Source organism: Xyrauchen texanus, chromosome 32 (genome assembly GCF_025860055.1).
Source record: "Xyrauchen texanus isolate HMW12.3.18 chromosome 32, RBS_HiC_50CHRs, whole genome shotgun sequence".
NCBI classification, from domain to species: Eukaryota; Metazoa; Chordata; class Actinopteri; order Cypriniformes; family Catostomidae; genus Xyrauchen; species Xyrauchen texanus.
In genome coordinates this window covers 26,803,173-26,816,391 of record NC_068307.1, presented here as the reverse complement: position 1 = coordinate 26,816,391, position 13,219 = coordinate 26,803,173, and positions in this window count along the sequence as shown.

Here is a 13,219-nt window from a genome sequence, read left to right as displayed (position 1 = left end):
AGCATTGCTGATCTGTCTATGGCTTTTGACTATTAAGGCCACAAAACAATTAACTTTATTACAGTATGGTCCTTAAAATACATGTTGTTTAATGCCCTTTTGGGACATTACCATGGGTTTGAATGTGACAGTCAGAAAAGGAGAGGTTAGTGTATGTGTGTATATATATATATATATATATATATATATATATATATATATATATATATATATATATACACACACACATACATACACACACACACACACACACACACACACTTATCGACCACTTCATTAGGTACAACTGTACACCTACTTTGTCATGCAATTATCTAACCAGCAAATCATATGGCAGCAGTGCAACACATAAAATCAAGCACATACAGGTCAGGAGGTTCAGTTAATGTTCACATCAACAATCAGAATGGGGAAGAAATGTGATTTAAGTGATTTCGACCATGGCATAATTGTTGGTGCCAGATGGGCTGGTTTGAGTATTTCTGTAACTGCTGATATTCTGTGATTTTCACACACAACTGTATCAAGAGTTTTTTTTTGCCAAAAAAAAACAACAAAAAACATACTGTGAGCGGCTGTTCTGTGGACAGAAACACCTTGTTGATGAGAGAGGTCAGCAGATAATGGCCAGACTGGTTAGAGCTGACCTAAAGGCTACAGTAACTCAGATAAATACTCTGTACAATTGTAGTGAGCAGAATAGCATCTCAGAATGCACAACATATCAAACCTTGGCTACAACAGCAAAAGGCCACGTCGGAACTAAGTATTCCTAATATATATATATATATATATATATATATATATATATATATATATATATATATACAGTGGGTACGGAAAATATTCAGACCCCTTACATTTTTCACTCTTTGTTATATTGCAGCCATTTGCTAAAATCATTTAAGTTCATTTTTTTCCTCATTATTGTACACACAGCACCCCATATTGACAGAAAAACACAGAATTGTTGACATTTTTGCACATTTATTAAAAAAGAAAAACTGAAATATCACATGGTCCTAAGTATTCAGACCCTTTGCTGTGACACTCATATATTTAACTCAGGTGCTGTCCATTTCTTCTGATCATCCTTGAGATGGTTCTACACCTTCAATTGAGTCCAGCTGTGTTTGATTATACTGACTGGACTTGATTAGGAAAGCCACACACCTGTCTATATAAGACCTTACAGCTCACAGTGCATGTCAGAGCAAATGAGAATCATGAGGTCAAAGGAACTGCCTGAAGAGCTCAGAGACAGAATTGTGGCAAGGCACAGATCTGGCCATGGTTACAAAAAAATTTCTGCTGCCCTTAAGGTTCATAAGAGCACAGTGGCCTCCATAATCCTTAAATGGAAGACATTTGGGACGACCAGAACCCTTCCTAGAGCTGGCCGTCTGGCCAAACTGAGCTATTGGGGAGAAGAGCCTTGGTGAGAGAGGTAAAGAAAACCCAAAGATCACTGTGGCTGAGCTCCAGAGATGCAGTCGGGAGATGGGAGAAAGTTGTAGTAAGTCAACCATCACTGCAGCCATCCACCAGTCGGGGCTTTATGGCAGAGTGGCCCGACGGAAGCCTCTCCTCAGTGCAAGACAAATGAAAGCCCGCATGGAGTTTCAAGATGGTGATAAATAAGATTCTCTGGTCTGATGAGACCAAGATAGAACTTTTTGGCCTTAATTCTAAGCGGTATGTGTGGAGAAAACCAGGCACTGCTCATCACCTGTCCAATACAGTCTCAACAGTGAAGCATGGTGGAGGCAGCATCATGCTGTGGGTGTGTTTTTCAGCTGCAGGGACAGGACGACTGGTTGCAATCGAGGAAAAGATGAATGTGACCAAGTACAGGGATATCCTGGATGAAAACCTTCTCCAGAGTGCTCTGGACCTCAGACTGGGCCGAAGGTTCACCTTCCAACAAGACAATGACCCTAAGCACACCGCTAAAATAACGAAGGAGTGGCTTCACAACAACTCCGTGACTGTTCTTGAATGGCCCAGCCAGAGCCCTGACTTAAACCCAATTGAGCATCTCTGGAGAGAACTGAAAATGGCTGTCCACCAACATTTACCATCCAACCTGACAGAACTGGAGAGGATCTGCAAGGAGGAATGGCAGAGGATACCCAAATCCAGATGTGAAAAACTTGTTGCATCTTTCCCAAAAAGACTCATGGCTGTATTAGATCAAAAGGGTGCTTCTACTAAATACTGAACAAAGGGTCTGAAACTTAGGACCATGTGATATTTCAGTTTTTCTTTTTTAATAAATGTGCAAAAATTTCAACAATTCTGTGTTTTTCTGTCAATATGGGGTGCTGTTTGTACAATAATGAGGAAAAAAATGAACTTAAATGATTTTAGCAAATGGCTGCAATATAACAAAGAGTGAAAAATGTAAGGGGGTCTGAATACTTTCCGTACCCACTGTATATATATATATATATATATACACTGCCATTCAAAAGTTTGGGGTCACTTGACTGAAATGTATCTAATGATCTTAAAAACCTTTTGATTTGAAGGCGTATGCTTAAATATTTTAAATTAGTTTTGTAGAAAAATAGATTTTGAAATTGATGACTTGGACCGAATAATAAAGAAAAGAAGCTACTAAGTGCCCAGTATTGATGGGAACTCCTTCAATACTGTTTAAAAAGCATCCCAGTGTGATACCTCAAGAAGTTGGTTGAGAATATGTCAAGTGCATGCTTCTTCAAATTCTATGCAAAGGTTGGATACTTTGAAGATGCTAAAATATAACATAGTTTTGATTTATTTTGGAATTTGTTTAGTCATAACACAATTCCTATAGTTCCATTTCTGTTCTTCCATAGTTTTGATGACTTTACTATTATTCTTAAATGTGAATAATAATAATAATAATAATAATAATAATAATAATAATAATAATAATAAAGAATGAGTAAGTGACACTAAACTGGTAGCGTATATAAAATACTAATCAAAACGGTAGGACTCAGGAACATCAAGGAGTTTTTGACTGTCCAGTCCAGTTAACAAAAACATTATCGTGATACTTAAAAAAAATGAACATAAATTTGCTACTTCAGGAACAGAACCTTGTTCATACCACAGGGACCCACCCAAAATACTGTTATAGTTAATCGATGAATAACATTAAACAGATGTGAACCTGGACTGTCTAACAGTTATTTTTATGAGAATTACTTTATTACAATGGTCACGTCATTTTGTTCCACTTCAGTAACCACCATGCAACAGAGAACCATTGGTGTCTTTAAGAGGTGTTAAAGTCTTCCGATCTCAACTGCAGCATAGGGGAGAGATAAAAAGCTTGAGCTGATGGCAGATGGTGAGCCAATGAGGGGTGAACTAACCTACTAATGATACAAAATGAAATTTGCATTTAGAACCCCATCTGGTTTATTCACCCTCTGAGATAGAGGGAGCTCTGGGAAGCTCAGCCATACTCACATATTTGTGGACCTGTGGTGAGAATCAGAGTATCTGGCAATTGATGGTGGCACACATGATTACTCAACTGTGCATTGAATCTCATAACAGCAAAAGGTGGCTGTAATTTCTACCTTCTGGACCAAGCTATCTATCTAAGTGCAATGTTAACCAAGCCAACACCATCTCACAGTTAAATCGTCAGGATTCCTGCGACTTTTCTAAATTTGGCTAATTCCTATGACTTTCACTATAGCCAATGACATTGCTGGACATCATTTCCATTCTCTACTGATTGGTTAAGTTTAGATTAAGGGGGTTGGGTAAGGGCATAATATTAATAAGTATGTCCTTAATGCCTCGTGCGTGGAACTCATGCTTACTTCCGCATTAGACATCCGGGAAGTCGTACGAGTTTTGCAAACAACATCGTGCAAGACCAAATGAAATACGAAACTAATAAATTCAAACTTAGAGGAAAATTGTATTATTCAGAGGTCCTCAGAGCTCAGGATGCTTAATGGAGGGCTTTACGTATCAGACTCGTAGTAATGTGTAAATAGTGATAAATGTTGCCTGCAAGACAAGTCTGTAGTCAATAGCATTGGGACTGTACATAAAGTAGATCAATGCCAAGTATATTTAGGCCAAAAGACATTTGCAATGAACGGTTGAGGAAAGAATGTTTTGTATACTTAGTACTTTAGTACATAACACAAGGCAGTCATTTATTTCATTTTTATTTTTCTTTAATATTAGTTTTCATCTAGTCATACACACTATATTTGTAAAGTTTTTAAGGTGACCAGATCAAGACAACATCGCTTCTTTCTTTCATTTACACTGAGAAAACAAGGCTTGAGATGTCACATCCGTTTATGTGTGACACCACAGACTGCAGAATGTGGGCTCTCTTCATTGGTAGGGCAGTCAGGTAGCATGCATCAAGTCCTCAAGAGGAGGCTCAGTGCTGGGTTTCCGCTTTGGCTGAAAGACTAAGGTCAGACTAGCGTGTCTGTTGCCAGGTGATCAACAAGGTGCTCAGGGGCCAATTCTACAGAAAAGAAAGAAAACTGGGAATGAGCACAAATCAAACTGATACCTCTTCCCACAATGCAGAAATAGGAATGGGAATATTGGTGCAATGGGAAACTTGTTTTCAGGAAATTTTCCCCTTGACTCTGGGATGTTATACACCATTGCACTGATCTCCATTGCACAATTGACATGCAGTGTGTTGTCTTCACCCATAGCTACCATGCCATTTGGAATGCGTGACTTCACAGTCAATACATCTTAGTATGCATAAAATAAGACGTTGAGACAATATTCTGAAGTCATTTTGAAGCTTAAAAGATCCACTTCCAAAGAATTCTCTGCATTAGCAAACTAGTTAAATGTATTCCCTGCTGGGGAATTTTATTTTAATATTGCAATGTATTATTAAATAGTCTGTACTTGCACTTTACTGTTAGGTGGCATGGGCTGATGAGTGACTTGATGTCTTTCTGTTAACTGTCTGGTTTCATAGTTTTCATATATAGGATACAATGGGGCTAAAGGCAACCCTTAAGGAAAATGTGCTAAAAGTGTATCAAGACTGACAAAATACATTTCTCTTTATTGAATATTGATGGAGCAACATAATTTGTACCAAAATAAATAATAACGGAATGTTATTTTGATTAAAATTGCTTTTTTCTTTTTTAAAGTGACAATGGGGGATATAGTGTTGATATAGGGACAATAGTTACAGTGCAAAATGTATCATCTTATACAAATACTTTTGAGACAACAAGATTATATTTAAAATTAAAATAATCCTTATTCAAAATTACCACTTGTGGTGGTAAATGATAACTTCAGGGATTCCCGTTATCTACATACATTTACCACATTTTAAAAGATATTACTTTTTAGATCAAATTACCTAAAATCAATCTTTAGAAATTACATGCGATGATCTCATGGATCAGAAAAAAATTACAGAAACAATTGCAGTGCATAGTGGCAACAAGGTGTTTAGAAAAGTGCTGTGGTAACTGTGTTGCTATTTAATGTTCCCTTTACAAAAAGCTTCACTAGGATGCTGCGCTGAGAAAGGCGCTTTGAGAACAATCCTACATTGTGACCAGCTGTGAATATGTGTGTAACATGTCAATGAATATTGACCGGAATTTATAGCCTCGGCTGGTGAGATCATTAGATGCACCTGTGGCCAGGCTATAAATAGATGCGTCACCAGCGTGTCATCAGATCCATTTTTTTTAAGAGCCCATTTCTGTGTGTGTGTGTCTCACAAGCCTGTCAAAACTTTCTTCCCTTTGTTAGGAGTTAGAAATTGTTAGGCAGTGCGCAGAACTTTCTTTTCTTCTCTCTTTGTCCTGAAAAGAATATATATATGTATATATATATATATGTATATATATATATATATATATATATATAAAAACTAAAAAAACTAAAAAGAAAGAAAAATGTCGGAGAGTCAAGGCAAACGATGTGTTATTTTCCCCCATAATTTGCAAATAAATTCATTAAAAAGTCCTACAATGTGATTTTCTGGATTTTTTTTCTCATTTTGTCTCTCATAGTTGAAGTGTACTTATGATGAAAATTACAGGCCTCTCTCATCTTTTTAAGTGGGAGAACTTGCACAATTTGTGGCTGACTAAATACTTTTTTGCCCCACTGTATTTCTATGTGGGTTCTGAAGACAGTAGAAAGAGGCTACAGAATTCAATTTGCTCGCCACCTTCCGCGTTTCAACGGCGTGGTTTCCGTTTTACTACCGTAAAAGCGGAGCAGGCATGTCTACTGTGGAAAGAGCTGCAAAATCTCTTGGTCAAAGGGGCCATAGAACGTGTTCCCCTTCCAGAGAAAGAGTCAGGCTATTACAGCAGATACTTCCTGGTTCCCAAGAAGGGTGGGGGGTTGCGTCCGATTTTAGATCTTCGAGGCTTGAACCGCTCGGTCAGGGCGTTCAAGTTCAAGATGCTAACTGTCAAGACGGTCGTGTCTCAGATCCAACATTATGATTGACTGGTCACGATCAATCTCATGGACGCATATTTCCATATTGGAATTCAGCCACAGCACAGGAAGTTTCTGAGGTTCGCTTTTGGGGACGAAGCCTTCCAGTATCGGGTTCTTCCATTCAGCCTAGCCCTATCACCCCGCACATTCACAAAATGCATGGATGCAGCACTGGCTCCTTCGCGACTCCGGGGCATCCGCATTCTGAATTACATAGACAACTGGCTGATCTTAGCGCAGCTCCAAGAACTGGCAGTTCAGCACAGGGATATTGTCTTAGCTCATCTGGGTTCTCTGGGTCTGAGACTCAACGTCGGGAAGAGGGTTCTTTCTCCTACCCAGGGAATTACCTAACTGGGGGTTATATGGAATACGATCACGATGCGGGCACAGTTGTCTCTCGCTCGTATCATGTCCATTCAGAACTCCCTGAGCAAACTCAGGCTAGGTCAAGGTTGCACTGTTTACCAGTATCAACAAATACTAGGTCACATGGCATCTGCGTCCACTGTGATTCCTTTGGGCCTTCTCCATATGAGACCATTTCAGCTGTGGCTAAGAGCCAGGGGATTTCATCCAAGGGCCAGTCCCCTAAGGCAAATAAGGGTTACGTGCTGAGTGCTTCGTTCCCTTTCTATGTTGTTCAGACCCCGGTTTCTTACCTTGGGTCCCACTCTAGGTGCGTCATGTCATCGCAGGATGCTAACAACAGACGCCTCTCTGATGGGCTGGGGTGCGGTCTTGAGTGGTCGTCCAGCCCAAGGGGAATGGGAGGGTCATCAGCTCGATTGGCACATCAACTGCTTCGAGTTGATGGTGGTATTTCTGACCCTGAAATACTTCCTCTGACATCTGAGAGGCTACCATGTCCTTGTGCGTGTGGACAACACAGCAGCAGTCTCCTACATAAATCATCAAGGAGGTCTACGTTCTCGCCACCTGAATCTGCTGACACATCGGATTCTCCTTTGGGCCCAGGGCAAGTTCCTGTCACTCAGGGTGATTTATATCCCTGGACACCTGAATGTGGGAGCAGATTTTCTGTCCAGACAGAAGATGCCGACGGGGGAGTGGAAATTCAACCTCAAGGTAGTAAAACAAATCTGGGTGAGATTTTACAGGGCAGAAGTGGACCTCTTCACCTTACAAGAGACAGCGCAATGAACCCTCTACTTCTCTCTGAGTCACCCAGCCCCCCTGGGTCTGGACGCGATGGCACATACATGGCCCAGAATGCATCTGTATGCGTTTCCCCCCGGTTTCTCTGCTCGCGGGAGTCTTGGCCAGAGTTCGCCAGCAAGGGTCTTGCCTCTTACTGATAGTGCTGCACTGGCCGAACAGGGTATGGTTCTCAGAGCTAATATCTCCCCTCGACGGCTCGCTTGGGCGATTCCGGACAGGAGGGACCTTCTGTCTCAGGCACAGGGGACGATATTTCATCCCCTGCCAGAATTGTGGAAACTTCATGTTTGGCCCCTGAAGGGTACCAACTCAGGGACACAGGGCTTTCACCTGAGGTTATCGAGACCATTCTAAGTGCTAGGGCTCCCTCTATCAGAAGAATCTACGCCAATAAGTGGGGTGTCTTTGAAAGATGGTGCAGTTCACATGGTGCAGATCCAGTTAACTGCCAGATTGTTTCAGTTCTGGACTTTCTGCAGGGAAAACTGTCAGCAGGCTTATGCCCCGCTACTCTCAGGGTTTATACAGCCGCCATTTCGGCTTGCCACGCCTTGATGGACGGGGTGCCTTTGGGGAGGCATCCTCTGCTCGCTCGCTTCATTCATGGAGCCATGCGACCGAGGCCTCCTGTTAGGATGAGGACTCCTTCTTGGGACTTGGCAATAGTCCTGGAGGGTCTGGTTGAGACCCCCTTTGAATCTCTGGAGTCAGCGTCCGACAGACTTCTGATTCTCAAGAATGTCTTTCTTATGGCGTTCACCTCTCTAAAGAGGATTGGGAATCTACAGGCTCTGTCTGTAGAATTTTCCCCAGGTATGGCTAAAGCAATTTTGCACCCTCATCCTGACTACCTTCCTAAGGTGCCTTTCTCGACATTACATCCTGTCACTCTTGAAGCTTTCTGTTTGTAACGCCGGAGCAGGAAAGACTTCACAGACTTTGTCCAGTCCGTGCCCTTCAGACTTACGTCTGACATGGGCGTAAGTCAGGGCAATTATTCGTCTGCTATGGGGGCCGCAACAGGGGGGCGGCCGCCACCAAGCAGACTATGTTGCATTGGGTGAAGGATGCTATTGCCCTGGCCTTTGAGGCGTGCAGTCAAGATTCACCAGTAGGTATCAGGGCTCACTCCACCAGTGGGGTCGCCTCCTCTAAAGACTTGGCTAGAGGGGTCCCTCTGCAGCAAGTTTGTGATGTGACAGGCTGGTCCTCTCCGCACACATTCATCAGATTTTAAGGTTTGGATGCTCATGCTACTCCGGGCTCTTATGTCCTTGAGTCGACATCTCAAGCTCATGTCTGAGACCTCTCGCGTTCTTGTGAGGACACTTCACAACCGTAGGGGTCCGGACAGCCTCAGTGCGGCGGCGTGGGTATTCTCGTTCCCAAAGCGCTTTTCTCAGCGCAGCATCCCAGTGAAGCTTTTTGTAAAGGGAACGTCTCGGGTTACGCAGTGTAACCCTTGTTCCCTGAAAAAAACAGAATGAGTGCTACGCTCCTTTGCCACACTGGTATGTCCCAGGACTGCTCTTCAGAAAAAAATATATCTGACGACACGCTGGTGACGCATCTATTTATAGCCTGGCCACAGGTGCATCTAATGATCTCTCCATCTGAGGCTATAAATTCCGGTCTATGTTCATTGACGTGTTACACACATATTCACAGCTGGTCACAATGTAGTATTGTTCCCAAAGCGCTTTTCTCAGTGCAGCATCTCGTTCCGCTTTTTTCAGGGAACAAGGGTTACACTATGTAACCCGAGATGTTTTAGGTGAAAATAAAATCAGTAGTGCCTTTTACCCTGGGAGCTTTTAGCCTTTTTGTGCCCTATACTCTTTTAACAGTGTCCTAAATGATAATAGATTTTAATAGAATACGTCTAAGCAAAAGTTTCAAGGCCAACCCTTGGAGTTTGTCACAAGCCAATCCATTCAAAGAGGAAGATGTAATTGTCCACATGTGAATAATTAATTAATTTGCTGCATTGATTGACATAACATTGTGACATTTATAAACAAGAGATACCTCAAATTCATACAAACAAATTTAGAGATAATACAGAACAATACAGGACAGGTGTTATAGTGTACATGAATATAATTGGCATTTTGCTTGAGCTGAAGGGAGACTTGTCTTTAGTTTGTTTGAATACATTTCAGTCTAATAAAATCTAAAACTCCTGTTTGTAGATCATTTTTGTAAGGACTTATCTCTAAATGCATGTGGTTAGGATATTCACAACACAAAAAATATTTTTTTATTTTCAAATTTGCAAGTCTTTGAAGTCTAAATCTGTTATTTCGAGCAATTTAGATCCCTAGTACAAAGAGCCCATTATGAAGTGTCATAACTGATTCTCACTCACAAGGTGCTTGTTCTCTTTTTCTGAATTTTGGGGAATAGACACAAAAAAGCAAATATGTAACCAAAGCTGGTTCCTAAGCAAAGTCCTTGGAAGTGGAGAGTTGTGAGACTTCATCAAAGGGATAGTTCACCTGAACATGAAAAGGAGACGTTGGGCAGTCTCCACTTATTTTAATTGTCTTTTTTTTTCCCCATACAATGAAAGTGAATACTGACAGAGGTTAACATTCTAACATCACCCTTCTAGGCTAAGATCTCCTTATGTTTCCAACGGAAGAAAATAATACAGGTTTGGAATGAACATGAGATTACATAATTTACATTTTTAGGTGAACTATTCCTAATACACTGGTGGCCAAAAGTTTGGAATAGTGTACAGCTTTAGCTGTTTCAAAAGGAAATTGGTAATTTAATTCACCAAAGTGGCATTCAACTGATCACAAAGTATAGTCAGGACATTAGTGATGTCAAAAACAGCACCATCACTTTTTGAAAAAAGTCATTTTTGATCAAATCTATACAGGCCCCATTTCCAATAGCCATCACTGCAACACCTTATCCTTGAGTAATCATGCAAAATTGCTAATTTGGTCCTAGAAAATCACTTGCCACCATATCAAATACAACTGAAAGCTATTTGTTTTGTTAAATGAAGCTTAACATTGCCTTTGTTTTTGAGTAGCCACAGTATGCAATAGACTGGCACGTCTTAAGGTAAATAATAGGTAAAAAAAGAAAAAAATATTTTTTGAAGATTTCATACAAATGTGTACACTACAGTCTTCAAAAGACAAAGGACAACTGGCTCTAACAAGGACAGAAAGAGATGTGGAAGGCCAGATGTACTACTAAACAAGAGGATAAGTACATCAGAGTTTCTGGTTTGAGACAGTACAACAGTAAAGAGAAGACTCAGGGGTGCAGGCCTTATGTGAAGAATTGCAAAGATAAAGCCACTTTTGAAACAGAAAAACAACAAAAAAAGGTTAGAGTGGGCAAAGAAACACAGACATTGGACAACAGATAATTAGAAAAGAGTGTTATGGATCTTAACCCCTGGGAGCTTTTGTGGGTTCAGCTAGACTGTAATGTGTGTGAGAAGTGCCCGACATGACAGCCACATCTATGGCAAGTGCTACAGGAAGCATGGGATGTCACCTGAGTATCTAGTGAAGGACAAAGGCAGACTACTGTATACTTCATAAATCATGCATTTTAGGTCAGTGGCTGAAATGGTAACATGCTGTATATTTGTCATTACTACTGACTAGTGGTCGACCAATATTAGATTTTCAAGATGAATGCCAATACTAGGGTTATCTATATCCTATGTCTAGAGTAAAGGGCCATTATAATAATTATATGTCTATAATGCTGAATGCTGGCAATTGAAAAATTGCTGAAATTCAATAAAAATGTAAGCACAGGGCTATTGAATGCTTGATTAATATCAGGGTTTGAGAGTAATGGATTACATGTAATGGGAATACGTATTTAAAATACAAAATATAAGTAGTACAGTTACATCCAAAAATTATTTAATATAAGAGATTACTTTGCATTTTATTGTCAATTGTTTAATTTAACATTTAGTCCTTTCAGATGTAAAAAAGGTATACATATAAATGATGCGATCCAAAGAGCTTTTGAGCAGTGGGTTAGGGGGTTTCTAATGATGTGTCACATTCATACGAGCAGACAGAGAATTTTAAGTAAGTTTGGAGCAGAAGAAATAGAAATAAACCGTGTGAAAATTGTCAGCTTTATGCTAAGCTAAATTTGATTTATCTTGTTTTAGAAACAACGCTGCATAAGATATTCAGGTTTTTCAGAGAATGTATTTTTAACATGTGTATTTTGTCTTAATTTACTGGCAGATTTTTTATAGTCAAAACAAGTGAAAAAAATCTACCAGAGCTGAAGAAGTAATCAAAAGTATTTAGAATACATTACTGACCTTGAGTAATCTAATGAAATACATTACAAATTACATTTTACCAGAGGTGTGTAGTAGCGTGCTACATTTACGCCATTACATATACTTGTGTAACTTTTTGGAAATAAGTTTATGTAGCACAGCTCCAAAAGGATGACACAGGGAACAGCTTCTTGCTCAAGGTAAGGATCTTTAATTAACACACTTTCTATTATACACACAATTGTACAGCACACTTTCTCCGTAGTTGCTGGTCTGGGTGTAGGCACTCTCTCTCTCGAGGCTCTGTGGCTGCTGCTCTTTTATGCCGCTCTCCCCATGCTTACTGCAATTAGACACAGGTGTTAGACATAATTTAGCTCAGGTGTAAGCACCCTTACCGCTTTTCTCTCCCAGACGGGCGCTTGACCACGCCCCCGCTGGCACAGTTTACTTTTAGAGTAGGTTAAAAAGAGGGTACTTTTTACTCTCACTCAACTAAATTTCTCATATTTTTTTTTACATTTACTTCTTTACAATGGGTGGTGTTCCTGTTGTTAGATTACTGGGTTTAATTTTAATGAATGTGTCATTTATTGAGAGATTATTGAATGTGACTTTTAGGAGAGCGGAAGTTCACACAGAGGCGTACACTGAGATGCTGTCACAGACTGTCCCTCAGGCACTGCTGCAGCATCAAACTTTTCAAAGTGAAACACTTTCTTCGCTCCGAACTAGTTTTGTCTCTCTATATGATATTATGTTATTTTAATCATGCTATTATTTGTCAAAAAGTAATTTACTATGCATGCATATTCAGCATGAAATAAAACATTGCAGGAGTGAAGGAAGCAGTAAACTCCCAGCTCATATGTCTTCCCCATGGTGGATTGTGGGCAATTAACCATCATCGAAATTATAGTGCATTGTGGGTAATAATGAGTGAATAAAGTAGGGAACAAATAGATCACTCAGAATTTAGACACTCCTACAAAATGGCGGACACTCGAAATAGTGCACTATATAGTGGATGGGGTGGTTTCAGACACAGCGAGTGTTCCACGACCGGGGTTGGTGCCCTATGCATTAGGCTGTGTATATGCATTAAGAGAGCGGCAGTACGGCTGTACAGAACTAATGATCTAAATACTTACGACACTGAAAACTGTAACTACACTTTTTAGGAATTTAAAAGCTATGAAATGGTAAAAGAAGGCATTAATAAAGCATGATCTTGCTTTGGTTTATATTTCAGAATTATATATATTATCCTTG